We start from the raw sequence: 17,206 nt of genomic DNA on the forward strand, positions 1-17,206 counted from the left end.
AAATTCTTAAGGATCTCAAAAAACCTAAGAGTAAAATTGTATTTTCAAGCTCAGCATCCATTTTCTATGCTAAAAGATAATTCAATTCATTTGCAAGCTTTATATAAGCACTAGCTTTTCTCTTACCACTCGTAACCATTAAAGCTAAAGAAATAGAAGATATTACATTTGATAGCTAGTAAGTTATAATAATTATTTTAATAGATTTTTTTAATACTGCTTTGCTACAATTTAACAATACCTGAACTTTAGGAAACAGTTTAAGGTTGTTTAGGTTTTTTTCTAGAATTTCTGTTTTGTCTTCTAAACAAAACAGTACTTGTAAATGAATATCTCTTGTGTAGAACATGTCTTGTGGACCTCAGGTCGGGACAAGACCTAGGGATAGGACCTGGGGATGGGACAAAGCCAGAATGCTTCAGAGAATCAGAGACTGAGCCCAGTAAGTCAGCCATGCGATGCAAAACTGTTGTGAATGGTCCAATTTAAAAAGCAGCATCTGAGCACATGGTAAGAGTTTTATAGTAAGTGTTTACGTGCGGGGGAAAAACCCTCTTTTTGGAGAGTTCTCTATTTTGTGGTCCAAGGATGAAGAGAACCTGGTAACTGTGAGCCTGGGAGGTGTCTGGGTAATGGAGCATGTAGTCAGTAGAAAATTTGATGCACTTCCTATACAAATTTCTGGCGGCCTTAAGATTTTTTTTAAAGCCATCTCCAGCAGCAACTCAGAATCCAACACTTAGTGTGCCAAATATTTAGTTGAGATTTATATATGCAAACATGTTTGATTTGGGGTATGTGTGGAGAGGTAGAAACTGAGATAGATGGCAGGTTTACATTTAATTTGGAAAATAGCAGTTATTCCTTTAGCAAATACTGTCAGAACACTTAAATACCAAGACATGAGGCTATGGGACCAGGTGAGTGGCTCACTCCCCACCTTCAATGATTACAGTCTAGTAGAGGTAGTTGACAAAGTATATATGGACATTATGCAGGAAATTGATTACAGACGGGGTTATACACAAATGACAGTGGGGGATCTACTTTGCTCAGGCGGTTAGGTGTCTCTAAAATGATAACATTTGAAGATTTTACTTATTGGGGTGCCTGGGTGGCTCAGTCAGGTAAGCATCTGCCTTCAGCTTGGGTCATGATCTCAGGGTCCTGGGACTAAGCCCCACGTCCGGGCCTCTGCTCAGTGGGGAGTTTGCTTCTCCCACTTCCTCTCCCTCTGTGCTCTTTCTCTCAAATATTATTTATTTATTTGAGAGAGAGAGAGGGAGGGAGGGTGAGGGAGAACGCATGAGTGAGAGGTGCTTGAAAGGGGAGGGAGAGGCTGAGGCGGAGGGGCAGAGGGGGAAGAATAAGAACAAGCAGATTCCACATTGAGCACGAAGCCTGCCCTGGGCTAGATCCCACCACCCTAAGATTGTGATCTGAGTCAAAATCAAAGTTGGCTGCCCAACGGACTGAGCTACCCAGATGCTCCCAAAGTGGTAACATTTAAAATGAGTCTCAGTGAATGGGAAGAAGGTAGTCATGAAAGAACTATAGGGAGGAACATTCTAGATAAAAGCTGCAGTGTCATGAGTAATTAGAGGAGTATCAGTAAAGAGGAAATTATAGACAGGCAGAATTCAACCCCATAAGCCATGATGAAGGGCACTTCCTTTAACATTATACATGGGAAGAAGGAGCAGATACATTGATATGGCAATAGTTTCCTGAATATCAACTTGGGACATGAGAAAACTCTCAGAGACAACCAAAGGATAAGGGAAGATCATTACCTGATAGTAAGGGCAGAGAAACTGGGTGTAGGGGAATTTGAGGCAAAAGAAGATAATCATTTTTTTAATGTAACTTAAATTACTAAAAAAAGTTAATTGTTCTTCAGGAAAGAACTGAGGGCCAAACTGAGGTATCCAGTCAGGTAACCGGGAAGAGGAAGAAACATCCAGAACAAATGGGGCTAACAAGAATGAGGTGACAGGCAGGTCTGCGGGTAGCACCAGACTTAGCAAAGTCCTCCTACCCAAAGAACAGTGAGACAAAAGCAGACAAGAGAAGACTCAAATGGTGCCAGCATTCCACCCTGGCACGTCAATTATAGGGCTGAAATACAGCAAGACAAACACTGCTTTTCCAGCAAGGAAGGCTCAGTCTGACATACCTCCTGCCCTGACTCCAGTACAGCGCAAGGGCTGAAATTACACATGGAGTTTATTAATAGTTACTGCTGGAAGGGCTGGAAAAGATGAGAACAAAGTAATGAGGTGAGACTTACACTTCAGAGCAGGTAACACAACTCAACTAAAAAATGAGAACAAGATTTCAGAATATTTCAAGGAATTGGCGAGGCCCCTATATCAAGGTAAAAAACAAATTAGTCCAGCCTGCTGTTAATTTGGGATGGGGAAGAAGGTATCCACTAAGGGGACTTGACTTTTCCAAATCGCTTTTAACCACATTTTGTCAACCAATGATCAAATTTCAGTCACTATATACCTAGTGCTAGATTTTTAAAAAGAACACTCAAAGCATTGTGAATACAATCCTGTGCTCTACAAACCTGGTAGACATATGTTACAGACTGAGTAAGTTGAAAATAATTGGTATCAAGTTTAGAGGCAAGAGATGAACACTAGCTAGAATTTCTGGAAATGATTTTCCATAGAAGGTATGATGTAAGATAAAGCTTGAAGACTGAGAAGTAAGGAAGCATGTTGGTTCAAAATTTAATACACACACACACATACCTATACAACTATGGATAATATTAAAATATGTTATTGCTTTATCTTGACTAATTTCTTTAAGTAGATTACACAATTTCGATTCAACTAACCATGATAGCACTTAGACTGAAACTGAATCCCCTGGCCTCACACCTTGTCCACCATCCACATGAAACCTGTGGCCCAGGTTTGCTTATAACCATGAGTTTGCTGCAATTCTGTTACAGATGTTTATCTTGAAGAGATGTTTTCCAGATCTGAGAGTGGGCACTATTTTCGTACTTCCAGGTTCTTCCTCTCTCAATAGTTCCTCTCTCAATAGTGGAGAGAACTTTCCAGAAAGAAGACTAAACCATCATAACTTCATAAACCATCACAGATAGCTTCAAAGAACACTTAATGATTGACTGATGCTCTCTCCTACCTTGTCAGCTCACATCTACGACACCTTATACTATGTGATGAGGAAATGATCTCCATTTTAGAGATGAGAAATTAAGGTTAAAACAGACAAACTGGCTTAAGATCACAACAGATCATGGATTAACATAATCCTTTTCTCTGCTGCCATTTCACTTGCAATTTAACTCTACAATTCTGTTAAATATAAAATGTCCTACATATATGTGAATGTATATATTTATGCATATATATGTATATAGATATCTCAACATTGCTTATTTCAAAAATGAACCAATTGGTAAATTGCATTGGAATAGGAAAGACTATAAATGGACTATAAGTTCCTATTGGACATGCCATAGTTTAGCTTCCGTGGGTTCAGTGACTCTTATAATAGTTCCTTGCAGGGATCCTGTCCATACAGTTGTTATAAGAGATATTGTTTTCCTGTGGCCCCTGTAGCTTCTAAGCAGAAGATTTTTAGCTCAGGACAGTTCCCACATGAGCCCAATGTGGATTCTATCTCCTTGAGCATGAGCTCCACCAGAGAAGGAAACTCCCTGACAACCATGTGAACTGCTACACAGACTGTTAATGCAGGGATTCCCACTGAGAGGAATGAGGAATGGCCAGGGCTGCCCTGCTCAGAGGCTGTGGTTCCTGTCCTGAGTAGACTCATGCCAAGTGTCTTGGGAGTCTGAATGTTTAACTGATTCTTATGGAACCCTGGTGTGCATCACAGGCATACTTTTTATAAATATGCTCTACTGTGCCCTGAAGTGGAGATTATTTCTTTCCATCTCTTCTTGAGTCTGGATGAGTGTTCAAATTCTCCAGAGGTTATAACAAAGATCCTATCATTCCCCCTAGTTAATAAACTTACGTGTCACAGTGTCTTTGCAATACACCCAAATTCCTTTCATCATTTTCTTCTAATTTCTCATGGGTTCCCACACAGCACATAGAATGCTGGGGTATACCAGCTTCCAGGAATGAACCTCTTTAGTTCACAGTATTCCATGATAATATACAATACAAAAATCTAGTAACAAATGGATTACAGGGTGTGAGAGCAGATAAAAATTAAATAAAGAGATTTCTCCTCCCTCCCTCTTTTTTAGATAATTAACTTAAGAACTGTAAGTTCTTTTTATGTCTTTTCTGAAATATATGTAAATCTTTTTAGAAGCTAAATAAGCCTCCCACCAGCTATATGGTCCAGGAATGTCCTCTTCAAGACCTGAGATCCATCTCTTGAAACCGGAAACATCCAGAGAGATGGCACCTCTATCCTCTCAGTTGGTATGGGAGGGTAGGAGCCTAACTTTGGTGGGCACCTTGCTCCCAGCTACAAAACTACCTCCTGTCATAAAGATATGAGAAGTTTGTTTTTCCTTTGAATCAAACCAATTAACTAACACAGATGATCACCCAATTACAATGTGAATTTAGGATAAACTATATATAATACATGGTGCTATTCTTATGTGAGATCTAATTGTTTAACTTGTATCTGTTTGGTATCTGTTTGGCTTTATAAGAAAAGATGAGATTTCTTTCTGTCTCTATAATCTCTTAGCAGATTGTCTTGTGATACACATCACATTCCAGTTTAGTGCTTGTACAAGAATAGAATTATTTTCTTTCTCTTCTACTTCAGAGCAATTTTCTGGGTTGGGAGAAGTTTTTGTTTTCAGTTATATTTCTCTAACAAGTGGTACACCATTTTAAATCTTGCCTAAATGATTTGGCTGAATTTTATGTGTTATGAGTTCCTATTTCATTATCCACAATTCTAAATATTACTGTTGTTTCTACCAAATTTGAAAGAGTGACTGATAGTAAATAACTTCAGAAGAGAAAAAAGTGAGAGGTGGCCTTTTTAAAATGTATTTTTAAATCGAATTGTGTTCTCAAAAATGAGTATTTACTGACTGATAAGGATTGTATACTGTGATCCACATATGTAGACAAAGATTATTTTTGCCCTGAGATATAAGTGTAGGAGAAACATTTTAAATATTTTGTTATTTCAGGGATTTCCATATAATAGACAGAAAAGGTTTTTTTCAATATAGTTTCACATGCAAAACAAATACCAACCTATGGGACTCTCAGAGGAGGGAAAGTTGAATTAGTACAACAATGCTTTAATAATTGAATCTCTATTTCATTGGGTTTAGCACCCTCCTAACGTCATGTGCATGTTAACAATGAAATAATTCAAGGGCAGGTTGGGAGAATGTTATCTAGAACTCTAAAGACAACAAGCCCAGCTCTGGTGGGAGACTGATGTCCATTCTATGGAGATCCTTCTAACTCTACCATCTATTACTCTTATAAAGAAAGAGATTTTATCAAAAGAGAACAGCCACTTCTAAAGACCAAGATCTTGGGGTGCCTGGGTGGCTCAATCAGTCTGCCTTCAGCTCAGATCCTGATGTCAGTGTTCTGGGATCAGGCCCCCAGTCTGGCTTCCTGCTTAGTGGGAAGCCTGTTTGTCCCTCTACCCCTCCCCACCTACTCTCAAATAAATAAAATCATTAAAAAATAAATAAAGACCAAGATCTTTTATAACAAAATAGTAACATACCTTTGCCAAAAAGTCTTTCAGGTACCAGGGACTCTGCTGAGCATTTTATTTTTAAGATTTTATTTATTTATTTGACAGACAGAGATCACAAGTAGGCAGAGAGGCAGGCAGGCGGGGGGGGGGGGGCAGGCTCCCCGCTGAGCAGAGAGCCCTATGTGGGGCTCAATCCCAGGACCCTGGGATCATGACCTGAGCTGAAGGCAGAGGCTTTAACCCACTGAGCCGCTGCAAATTTTATACACATTAGTCACTCAGTCTTCACAACAAAACTGAGAAATGTGTGTTATGAGCACCATTTTACAGCTGGGAAAACTGAGGTGCACACATTTGGCAAACCATATCTGACAAGCCAGTGTTTGTGTTTACTATTATACCATGCTTCTTCTGATCCAGAAAAACTGCACTGACTCTAGAGTTAAACTGAACAAAATCAAAAGGATTTACTGTGTTGCTTTTTAGGAGTAAAATAACTTGAACTTAATAGAAAATTACAGAAGCATGTGGAATGTATTAACTTCTTTCAACATCAACATATTCCCAAAAGGCTTTTAACATTTCCAGAGCTGATAAAACAAATAAACAATTCAGAAGCTTCTAAAATGGCATTCTAAGGAAGATGATTTTTTTTCCCCTTGGACAATTTTGCTTTTTAAAAAATTTAAAGGTATAATACAGTATTTTAGTTTTAGCTTATAGTAACTCTGTTGTTTAAGATAGTATCATTGCGACTCCAAGGCAGTGGTGCCCCAAGGTTTTCTGTTAAGTTTCCCTTATATAACCTTTACTGCCACACCCCCAATCATGTCTCCAACATTGCTGCTTCTCTCTCTTGCTTCAGACGACAAAGGAGAAATCTTCATATCAAAGCCTACTTGGCTCTCACCAAGTTTACACACTCTCAATTCATCTTGGCCTTTTTAAGCCTTCTATACATGCCTAAAATATTCTTTTTTAAATTTCAGCTGCTCATATTCCAAAATTCTTCTTAAGGCCCTCTCACATCCCCACTACACTCCAACTTACTGCAGATGTGTCTACTTTTCTGAAACATTTACCATCTAAAACTTGGCAAAAAAATCTTCGAAGAGAGTCACTTTCTGCACATGTCTTATTTCTGTGGGCTCTCTCTAATAATCCTCTCCTAGCCAAAGGAGTCTCAAATGTAGTCTGAGAGTAGGAAAAAAAAAAAAAATCCACTCTGCTCAAATCTAAAATTTTCTCTTATATACTAGTTCAAAGTTGAGTTTATAAATTTAAATTTAATTTTGCTGCCATCATTTCTTTGATTTGGTTACTCAGCTCCAAATCCATGAATGATATGGCTTACTTTAACTGGCAGAAAGTTCCTCCTAGCGAGAAAGAGAAAAATAAATGGAATAAGAGAAGAAAAGGGAATGACAACACATCATTCAGTAATTCAAAATACTCTCTTACAAAGACAAACTAAAATTATCCTTTTTTAAAAAAATCATTGACACTCCACACTTGCCTACTATCATCTTTTCTTTTCCTTTTTTTTTTTTTTTAAGAGAACTTTTTTTTTTCTTTCCTCAGCACCTCCAGTCCAATTCAAATACACAGGGCTTATAAATGCAGAGTGGAGGTACAACAGGAAGGTAAGCTTAGCAGTTCTGGTTATTAGGTCACAGGGGACACTTGGGTCTAACAGACATCAATAGCATCTCCGATTACACCTGGGTGTCTGATTCCATGCACTTGTTTGTACCCAGAACAGGCAAGGCCAAATGACTTGTTATCATCAGGAAAATGGGAGCTGAAGAGACATGTGCATGAGCATTTAATATTCAGTCCTCATTGTCTACCCTGGGACCCAGTCATGGAGAGAACCCTGAAGCCTCACATTGAGATGAAGTGTGCCATAAACTGTTGGTGTTTCCTTTAGCCTGGATCCTCCAGTGGTTTAAATGAATGAAACCCTCTGCCTACCTGTCTAAGGTTGGCTAATTTTCATGTTTCAATTCCTATTTCATTATGGATAGATCTGGAAATTGCTGTCTTTACTGACTATCCACACTGCATTGTGGCAAGGCTGTGCAATATACTTTTATTAAAGTCTCTGAAATCTTTTTGTTAGGCTTAGCATCATTAGCCTATTAGCAGGAAACAAAAAAAGCGCTGAGGGCATTTTGAATGATCTAAAGCTTTATTATTTTACATAAAGCATTTTACTAGAATATGGAATTTTTGTTCTAATAACCAAATTTTACCAGTTTGGATTATAAAATGGATTTCAATAATCAAATTAAAATGACTCAGCCTCCAACTTTCAGTTTGAACATGTATTTTTCCTCCTCTTTTCCCAATTTTTTCTACACCTAATACAGCAATTCCCCACCAATTATTAACTGCTTGTTTAATAAGCTCAGATATCCCCACCTCTCCACTGAAGCTAACAATTACCAACACCATAACTTCAGGCAAGATGGGTGATCCAGTAAGATCTAAAGGGTGGGTAGCTGAAACCTGATCAGAAGAAATTCTCAGCTTACTACTGTTGTCTTTGCAATTGTAGCTGCCCAAAAATGCCAAAGTTTTATTCAAGGGCCAGGTCTGGGTAATACCCTCACTTCACAGGACATTGCATATACCTAGCCTTTGTTTGTGGCTGAGCTACTAGCTACATCTTTTCAATCTCCTTCCATGATTCCTCCTCTTCTATAAGACCTCTGAATGTTACAAAATCTCTCCTGTCTCTACACTCACTACCTTGATGATTTCATCCAGTGTCATGGCCATAAATGCCAACTTCAATGTACTTACTATGTCCCAGTTAATGCTTCCAGCCTAAATCAAGTTCCTGAATTGCACATTTGTCTGTTTAACTCCAATGTTAAAACACTGTATCAACAACATACAGTACAACTGCTATATTTTCAGATAAACTTATGTCAGCTATAATTATTCATTCCTGACATTAATATAATAGCCCACCTCCCAGTATATTAAAATTGCCATTTTATAAGATTCAGAATAAGCAAAGATCGTTTATAGTTTCATATTTGCAATCTATCTTAAAATACTTTGGCTTAACTTCATAAAATAAGACTATTTTTAGCAGCTTTATTGAGATATATATAATTCACATTCCATGAAGTTTATCCACTTAAAATACAATTCAGTGATTTTTATTATATCTGCAGAGTTGCACAATCATTGCTATAATCTAATTATAGGCATTTTCATCTTTTTCCCAAAGAAACCATTCCATTAGCAGTCATTCCTCATATCCTTATCCCAGTCCCAGGCAATGACTAATGCACTTTCTGTCTCTATAGATTTGTCTATTCTGGGATTTTCATATAAATGGAATTATAACACACATGGTCTTTTGTGACATGTTTCTAACACTTAACATATTTTCAAAGTTCATCCATGGGGTAGCATGGATCTGTAAGTCATTCCTTTTCATTGCTGGAGAACATTTCATTGTAGGGATATATCACACATCTTTTATCCCATTCATGTTTGGTGGACATTTTGGTTGTTTCTACTTTTTGTATACAGGGAGGAATGATGATATGAAAATAAGTTGAATAATGAATAATGTAAGTTGAACTTGATAATAAAACATATAAGTTGAATAAGATTAAAAGTGCCCTGTCACATTAAATTAAGCATTTGAAGCATTTTACCTTAAAAATATCTGTATAATCATAATACCAGTATCATACTCAAGAAAAAATGTTCATCATCATTAGCCATCAGGGAGATTCAAATCAAAACCACATTGAGATACCACCTTACACCAGTTAGAATGGCCAAAATCAACAAGACAGTAAACAAGTGTTGGAGACGATGTGGAGAAAGGGGAACCCTCTTAAACTGTTGGCATGAATACAAGTTGGTGCAGCCACTTTGGGAAAAAGTGTGTAGATTCCCTAAGAAATTAAAAATAGAGCTACACTATGACCCTGCAATTGCACTACTGGGTATTTACACCAAAGATACAGACATAGTGAAAAGAAGGCCCATTAGTACCCCAATGTTCATAGCAGCAATGGCCACAGTCACAAACTGTAGAAAGAGCCAAGATGCCCTTCAACAGAAAATGGATAAAGAAGATATGGTCTATATATACAATGGAGTATTATGCCTCCATCAGAAAAGATGAATACCTAACTTTTGTATCAACATGGATGGGACTGGAGGAGATTATGCTGAGTGAAATAAGTCAAACAGAGAGAGTCAATTATCATATGGTTTCACTTACTTGTGGAGCATAAGGAATAACATGGAGGACATTGGGAGATGGAGAGGAGAAGTGTGTTGGGGTAAATAGGGGGGGAGATGAACCATGAGAGACTGTGGACTCTGAGAAATAAACTGAGAGTTTTGAAGGGGAGGGGAGGGGGGGTTGGGTGAGCCTGGTGGTGGGTATTAAGGAGGGCATGTATTGCATAGAGCACTGGGTGTGGTGCATAAACAATGAATTTTGGAACACTGAAAAAAAACAAAATTAAATAAAATTTAAAAATAAAATAAAATAAAAAATTAAAAGAATGTAAGAATTATAAAATAATACTATATACAATTCACAAAAGTTTGATAACAAAAGAAAAATATATTGTTTATCTTAGAAACTTCCTAAGAGTTTATCTCTCTAGTTGGTAACAAAAGAGGAAAAGAGATGGAGTCAAGGAGGATGTGAAGGTGTCTTCTGTTATACCTGCATTATTTTTTTCCCTAAAGAAAATAAAAATGGAATAAAAATAATAAAAATATATATAGGAAAGTACTAATACTTATTAAATCTGAATTCTGCATACATACATATCTTAGACTCAATGTTATAGGTTGAAATATTTATTTAATTAAAAAAAGAAAAAGGAGAGGCTATGACTGATTGAACTTTATATTGCCATAGATAAAAGAATACTCAGAAATATGAAATTACTGCTATAATTACTACTTAATTAACTGAATTATATATATACTGAATAATATGCATATATATATTTGTATTTCTAAAACCATAACAAAGGATGTTTATTGATATATGCAGCAGTATCTGTTGGCTTAATTTTCAATAGATTTTCAATAGAACTCTTGAAGACCAGACCATAATACAAGGGCGGGGTCTGAGCAGCACACTACCGTAAACCCTACAGAGACAGGACCTGAGGATCATATGTGGGTCCCCCACTGTCCTGCACACTCTGGAGCAGCTCACAGCACTGACATCCAGGACAGTGCTGGATGCCAAACTCTGGCAGATAAACTCTGATCCTGGGCTGGGGGGCTTTTGAACTTGACGACCAGGCAATTTTCAGCAGCCTCAGCTTGGGATCAGAGGCTATAACCCAACAGCACTACAATATGGCAGAACCTGAGCTCCAGCCCAAATCTGCCAGCTTGGCAAACATTTCTAGGTAAATGCCACCGTGATGGTGACACATTCCAGACCTCGTGGCTGATCCAACTGTTCTTATGGAGCTTTGTAGGAGGCCAAAATACAGGGGAATTGTCTTCAGTAAACTGGACTTTTCCTCACAAATGCCAGAGATTCATTCTTTTCCTCTACAGAATATTAATCTAAAAAAGAAGTACGTTTTTCAAATGACCAAAATAAATATAGAAATCCACCAGAATAGGCTCTATTATATTAAAAACAGAATATACATGAAACATGAATATATAAGAAGCTATGAAATATAACAAGAAAAACATTAGAGGATAAATCAGGAGATGTGAATTATAGTCCTTATATTTTCACTGTTTGAGTGATCTCAGCCAAGTCACTAACATTTTTGGATCTCTTAAATTTTTAATTAAAAATTGATCTAGGGGCGCCTGGGTGGCTCAGTGGGTTAAGCCTCTGCCTTCAGCTCAGGTCATGATCCCAGAGTCTTGGGATCAAGCCCCGCCACTGGCTCTCTGCTCAGCAGGGAGCCTGCTTCCCCCACCCCCTTCTGCCTGCCTCTCTACCTACTTGTGATTTCTGTCAAATAAATAAATAAAATCATTAAAAAAAAAGAAGTTATGAAAAAAAATTGATCTAAAAATAAGTCTCTAAATTTTATCAGAAGATAGAATGGTGAAAACTCTTTGGACGATCTGTCTTTTAGAGTTCTGACTCTTAAGCAACAATTAATTTAGGTTCTGGCAAGAAGACACTCCCCAGTTTGGGGACAAGAATCTCACTATTTAAAACTATTTAAAGAGAGTTTCAAACATTTATTTTGTTTTCTTAAACCATTAACCCAGTCACTCATAATCTAGTAACTTGCCCCTATTATAATATGCCCCAGATACTGTAGGCTTTTAATGACCAATAGGGAAATATTGCCCTTTAATTATCTCTACACTTAGATCTCATTCTGACCTTCCCTTTTATTATTATTTACATTCTCTTCTATGTGTATATGTGTAATATGTATAATATACCATTGATAGAGGGGTCTCGGGTTTCCTTTTTGTTTTTTTGTTATTAACCTATACATCTTAACTAAACTTTCAATGGTTAATGAAAGTTTTATCTACTCTTTTAGATTTTATAACTTTGTAATAGTAAAAATTAGAAAAATACCACCATGAACAATCAACATAAGACTTGTATGTTCAAGAAAGAAGCTAAGATATGTGGCTTTGTAAGATCCTCTAAATATCTCACCCCAGTGTTTGAAGAACTAAAGGGCAACTCTCAGAATATTATAGATAAGGGCTACTCTTAAATTAGCATTTTTCACTAATTTCATTCCTTACTTATCCAATCCCCCAAACTTATCATTTCATTAAGATAAAAAAAGAAAAATATGAAAATAACTAACATTATACAGGACTTTAAAACTTAACATCTCTACAAATAATCTCATTGCATCTTTTTAGCAAATCTGTTAGTAGGTATGAAGAATGGAACTCAAGAAGGAAGTCATGAGGTTTACCCTAGAACTCACAGCTAAGATACTGTACAGTTGGACTACAGTTCTGGTATTTAGATTCCAGGTTTTGTGACAAGATAGCATTTGCTCTTGCAACAGGTAATAGGATTGTCTTCCATGTCATCAACTGTTTCTCTCCTGCCTGAAGTCTTATTCTGGAGATAAAATAGAAAAGACTGTGTATGCGAGTGCTCTCCTGGGATGTAAATGAGTAAGAGCCATCCTAAGTTTTCCAGGATCCCCAGACCTTTGTCTCACATTCTCTTTATATATCAGTAGTAATACTCAAAGCCACACATCATGCTTCTGTAAGAAGTCTAGGCCCCTCCCTAAATATTGTCAAGACTCCCTCAAGAGTCCCACTGGCACCTAGGACAATGGCTGGCATTATCAAATATCTGACAAATGTACAATATTATTATTACTGTCCCTCTCACTCCATCCTTCTCTGTATAGCACCACTGCCTTACACATATCACTTTCCCTGCTACACCTCTCCCTGGTTCACTGTGCCCAGATAGCTCAACGATGCCCTTGCTTCTCATTCCTCAGCATACAACTAACACAAGGCTGAAGTGTTCAACCCTATGAGGCTTTCCAATAGTACAATGAAATTACAGTATAAGGAAGTACAAAATTTAAAAAATTACAATTTTTCAAAATACTACCCCAACTTTTCCAGGTTATCTGTTTGGCCATATCCTCTCTTCAGCCTTGTGCTGGGCTACTGATATTTTCCCATCTCTGCCAAGCAGCATTCCCTGCCTGCTGCCCTCAGTCTCTCAAATTCCAGGCTTCAAATTGCAGCCTCTGGCCCAACTAGAAGAAGCCAAAAATAATTTCACATCATAATCACCCATTCATTCAAGGAATATAATCTTTTCACATCTCTGTGCAAAGCAGTTAACTCTTCTTGATTGTCACAAAATACTTTTCTTGAACAAATACTGTCTTCCCTTGCATAAGCAAGTAGACTATCAATGTTTTGAAAAAGCAGAAACCTCAAAAGAAAATTCAATCTGCTAATTCTAGCTGCAGGAATATTAATACATTTTTCTTTTCACTTTCTTCTTCTTTAGGTCATCAAAAATCATAGATCCATTTCTCAGACAGGACTTACACTCAAATTTCCACCTCCACCCCCAAAGTTCCTACAGATTGCTTTCCCCAAGATCACAGGTAACTCAACCTGGACACAGAAACACTTTGGCAGCAGATAATATTACTAACTTCTTCACATCCAAAGCCATGGTTCCAGTTTTCCCCAATTTCATCACTCCTAAGCGAAATTTACAGAAAGAAAGCAAAGACTGCTATCTGTGAATGAGTTTTACTTCAGAATGTGGATTTGACATAATTTGTAAAGGAGATTTCTGTACTGATCTGATTATTTACATGTAAGAAAAGGTATAATCATATTTCTGTGGTTTTATTTGCTTGTTTGATTGTTTTGCTCATACCATCTTTGAACTAAAATGACTTTTTAATATTCTCATAAATGATAATCATTTATCCATCTGATCACCTCTCATATCTGCCTTTTTAAAGCTTGACTAACATCAAAAGATGCTAAGATATTTAGAGAAATTGAAAAAAAAATAGAATTAAAAGCTTCATTTCATCAAAGCGGGGTGAAGAGGGCTAACAAAATGACATGAGCCATGCAGATGTAGTTGTTTGCAGGGTGATTATTGAATTCAAGGCTATTCTAAAAAATAGGATAAAACATTTTAAGATGACTTTGAGAAAATCTCAGACAGCCCTATGTGGTACAAATAAGGAAACAAAAGGCCTCCTGCAGGGAAAGTGGCTGAGTGAGTTTGGACCTATACGTCCATTCTGGGCTGCCACAGAGACCAGCGTTCCACACCCTCCCCCTACTACCAAGGCAATTAAGATGCTCCATTTCTTACATTTTCATTTATATAGATGACATCTTGTGAAATCCGTATTTCCAGTGGTTCTCCCCCCAGATATTTCTGGTTCAACATATGTAAACAGTACAACAAAGAAACTTTCAAGGAGGGGAGATTGTTAATAGTGGATAAATAGTTCCTTAAAAATGCATTGTCACTTCTCTTTCCTAGTCAAACATTATTGTATAACATTGTGAAGCTGATCCACCTCTTCCTCCATGTTCTCCTTTCTCCTGCGAAAATGTTTGTGCTCCAAGAGGAAAGAACACCTGCCCAATCCTGCATCCTCAGCCTAACTTGCTCATGAGTAAGGACAGAGACCTCTTTAAACAAGGCATTGAATATCAAAGAAACTTATAACCCATCTCAAGTCAAATTTATCATGGATTTAAAATTCTGCCTTCTCAATTACAAGAGTACTGGGTTGTATTTTAGAAATAGCTGTATGTAATATTAAGAGGCAATTCATTCAGGTGATAGCAGTTATATTTGCATATGCCCAGTACCATTCACTTCACTTTTCATTAAAGGTGCATTAACCTCAAACTACCCTAGACTATAAAAATATAAGAGGATTGTGATAACACAGCATTAAAGTGACAGTAAATCAGCAGAAACATAACATTAGATTTTCTAGTTCGGTTACTTCCCAGACCGTAAATACAGACCATTCTTCCATGAAGTTATAGATATTTTTCAAAAAGCACAACTGACCTATCTTATAACCTGCTCTTAAATCAGGGATATGAAAGCAAATTTCGATGTGGAGGTAACCATATTTTATAATAAAACTACAGCTGGAAAAAATACTTAATTGCAGTTATCTAATTTGCAACAGTATTATTTCCTATGGCAATGCACTAAACTATATCCATGAGAATGCTAATGAAGCCTTTTCTTGACACGAACCTTCCTCTGAAGCTACTCGGGCTTATTTACTATTCCAAATGTTGTACTATTGTTGAAGTTTCTAAAATATTAAAAGGGAAAACCATGGAATTACCAAAATTGTATAGCTATGATGGAGTTTCTACTCTAAAATTTTGTTATGAAGAAACATTGGTACTTTTAAACATCTACATATTTTTCCCTCCTGATTTATGTAATTTTGATTCTTCCAGAAATGTTAGTAAACAAGTTACATGAATGTTAGTTAATGAAAAAAAAGTATCCCTTTAATAGAACTAATGTTTTGATTTCAGTGTATTTCTTTCCTATGCATTTGTTGTATTTGCACAACATTCTAACCTCTGTGTGGTCCTGATAGAATTTCTACATCATTCCATATTCACACTCCTGGTAAGAAACCCCAAGCTTAAAGAAAGTGACAGAGAAATAATTCCTGTGGTTTCCAGAGGCATCCTGGAGATGAACAGAGATTCTCTGATGCTCTGGAAAGGAAGGCAGTGAAAGAAACCTTTATAGTAAGAGATTCCAGAATTCCTATGTGGGTGAATTCTGTGAACAACGGGTATAAGCTCTAATGATAACAAAACATGTATACAGCTTTCTAAAACTTACCAGGTAGCCCCATAGAAATGTTTGCAGCTATTAATCCAAAATTCTAACAAGCTACTAACTGTTCTACTTTGCAGATGGGAAACCCAGTGTCCTTTCTTCAAAATATTTACTCCTAGGAAGACAGTGGGGAATTAGCTAGCAGTACCCAGCTGAAAATAGTATCCTCTCACCCTCTTCTCTCCATAATACTGTTCCACAGAAGTCCATACTGTAAACAACAGTATTCCTATCCACCAATGTGTTTCCGGTCAATGATGACAGATAAGAATTGGAAATTAAATAATTTGACTCTAGTATTCTTCTGCATCCCTGCTTACCCACTGTGTGTGTGTGTGTGTGTGTGTGTGTGTGTACTTAAGTACTGTGGACATCTGTTTCAATTTCTAATACCTGACTTGGAAAGAGAATCCTGGAGTCTCTGATAGATCTTTCTGGCTTCTAATAGTTACCTTTAAATCCATCTCTGTGCAATATTTCCCCCTAGAATCTGGCATCTAAAAATGCATTTCAGAAAAGCAATATATGTAATATCCTAAGTTTACTGGGAAAAAAATTGTGCAATTGAATTCCATCAAATGTGCAGTCCAAATCTAATATTAAGCTGCCTGACTGTAAGATATTTTGCACTTTCCTTGATTAAAAAGGGGCACAGAATAAAAAATCTAGTACACAGTGATATAGTGATATAGCACATCAGTGACTTTCTCTGAAATATTTTCAGTCTAACAATCAATGAATAGATTTTAATGCCAGACATATAATGACAACTATCCCTCATATAATAACTGACCCAAACACAAGTTACATGCTTATCTAAGTTGTTGATTATTTTGGTGTCAGAAGTCAAACTCAGAGACAATGCTGAAATAGTAAACAATTTTTTAAGTAAAAGAACTGTAGCAGTTGAATGTAGTTAAGTTTTCTTGTAGAAGAAAAGATTGTTATGAAGGCTGAAAAATATGTAACAGCTATAAGCCTTTCTAAAAATTTGACTTGTACTGGCTACAAAAATCACAGGCTTAGAATCTTTCCTTTCTGATAAGTAGTTGTGGGTCATTGGGCAAATTATTCTCTCTCTGTTATGGAATCCTTATCCATAAATGAGAAATACTTCCTCAGTGATCAACCTCATTG

Source organism: Martes martes (genome assembly GCF_963455335.1).
Source record: "Martes martes genome assembly, chromosome: 1".
In the NCBI taxonomy this organism is placed as follows: Eukaryota; Metazoa; Chordata; class Mammalia; order Carnivora; family Mustelidae; genus Martes; species Martes martes.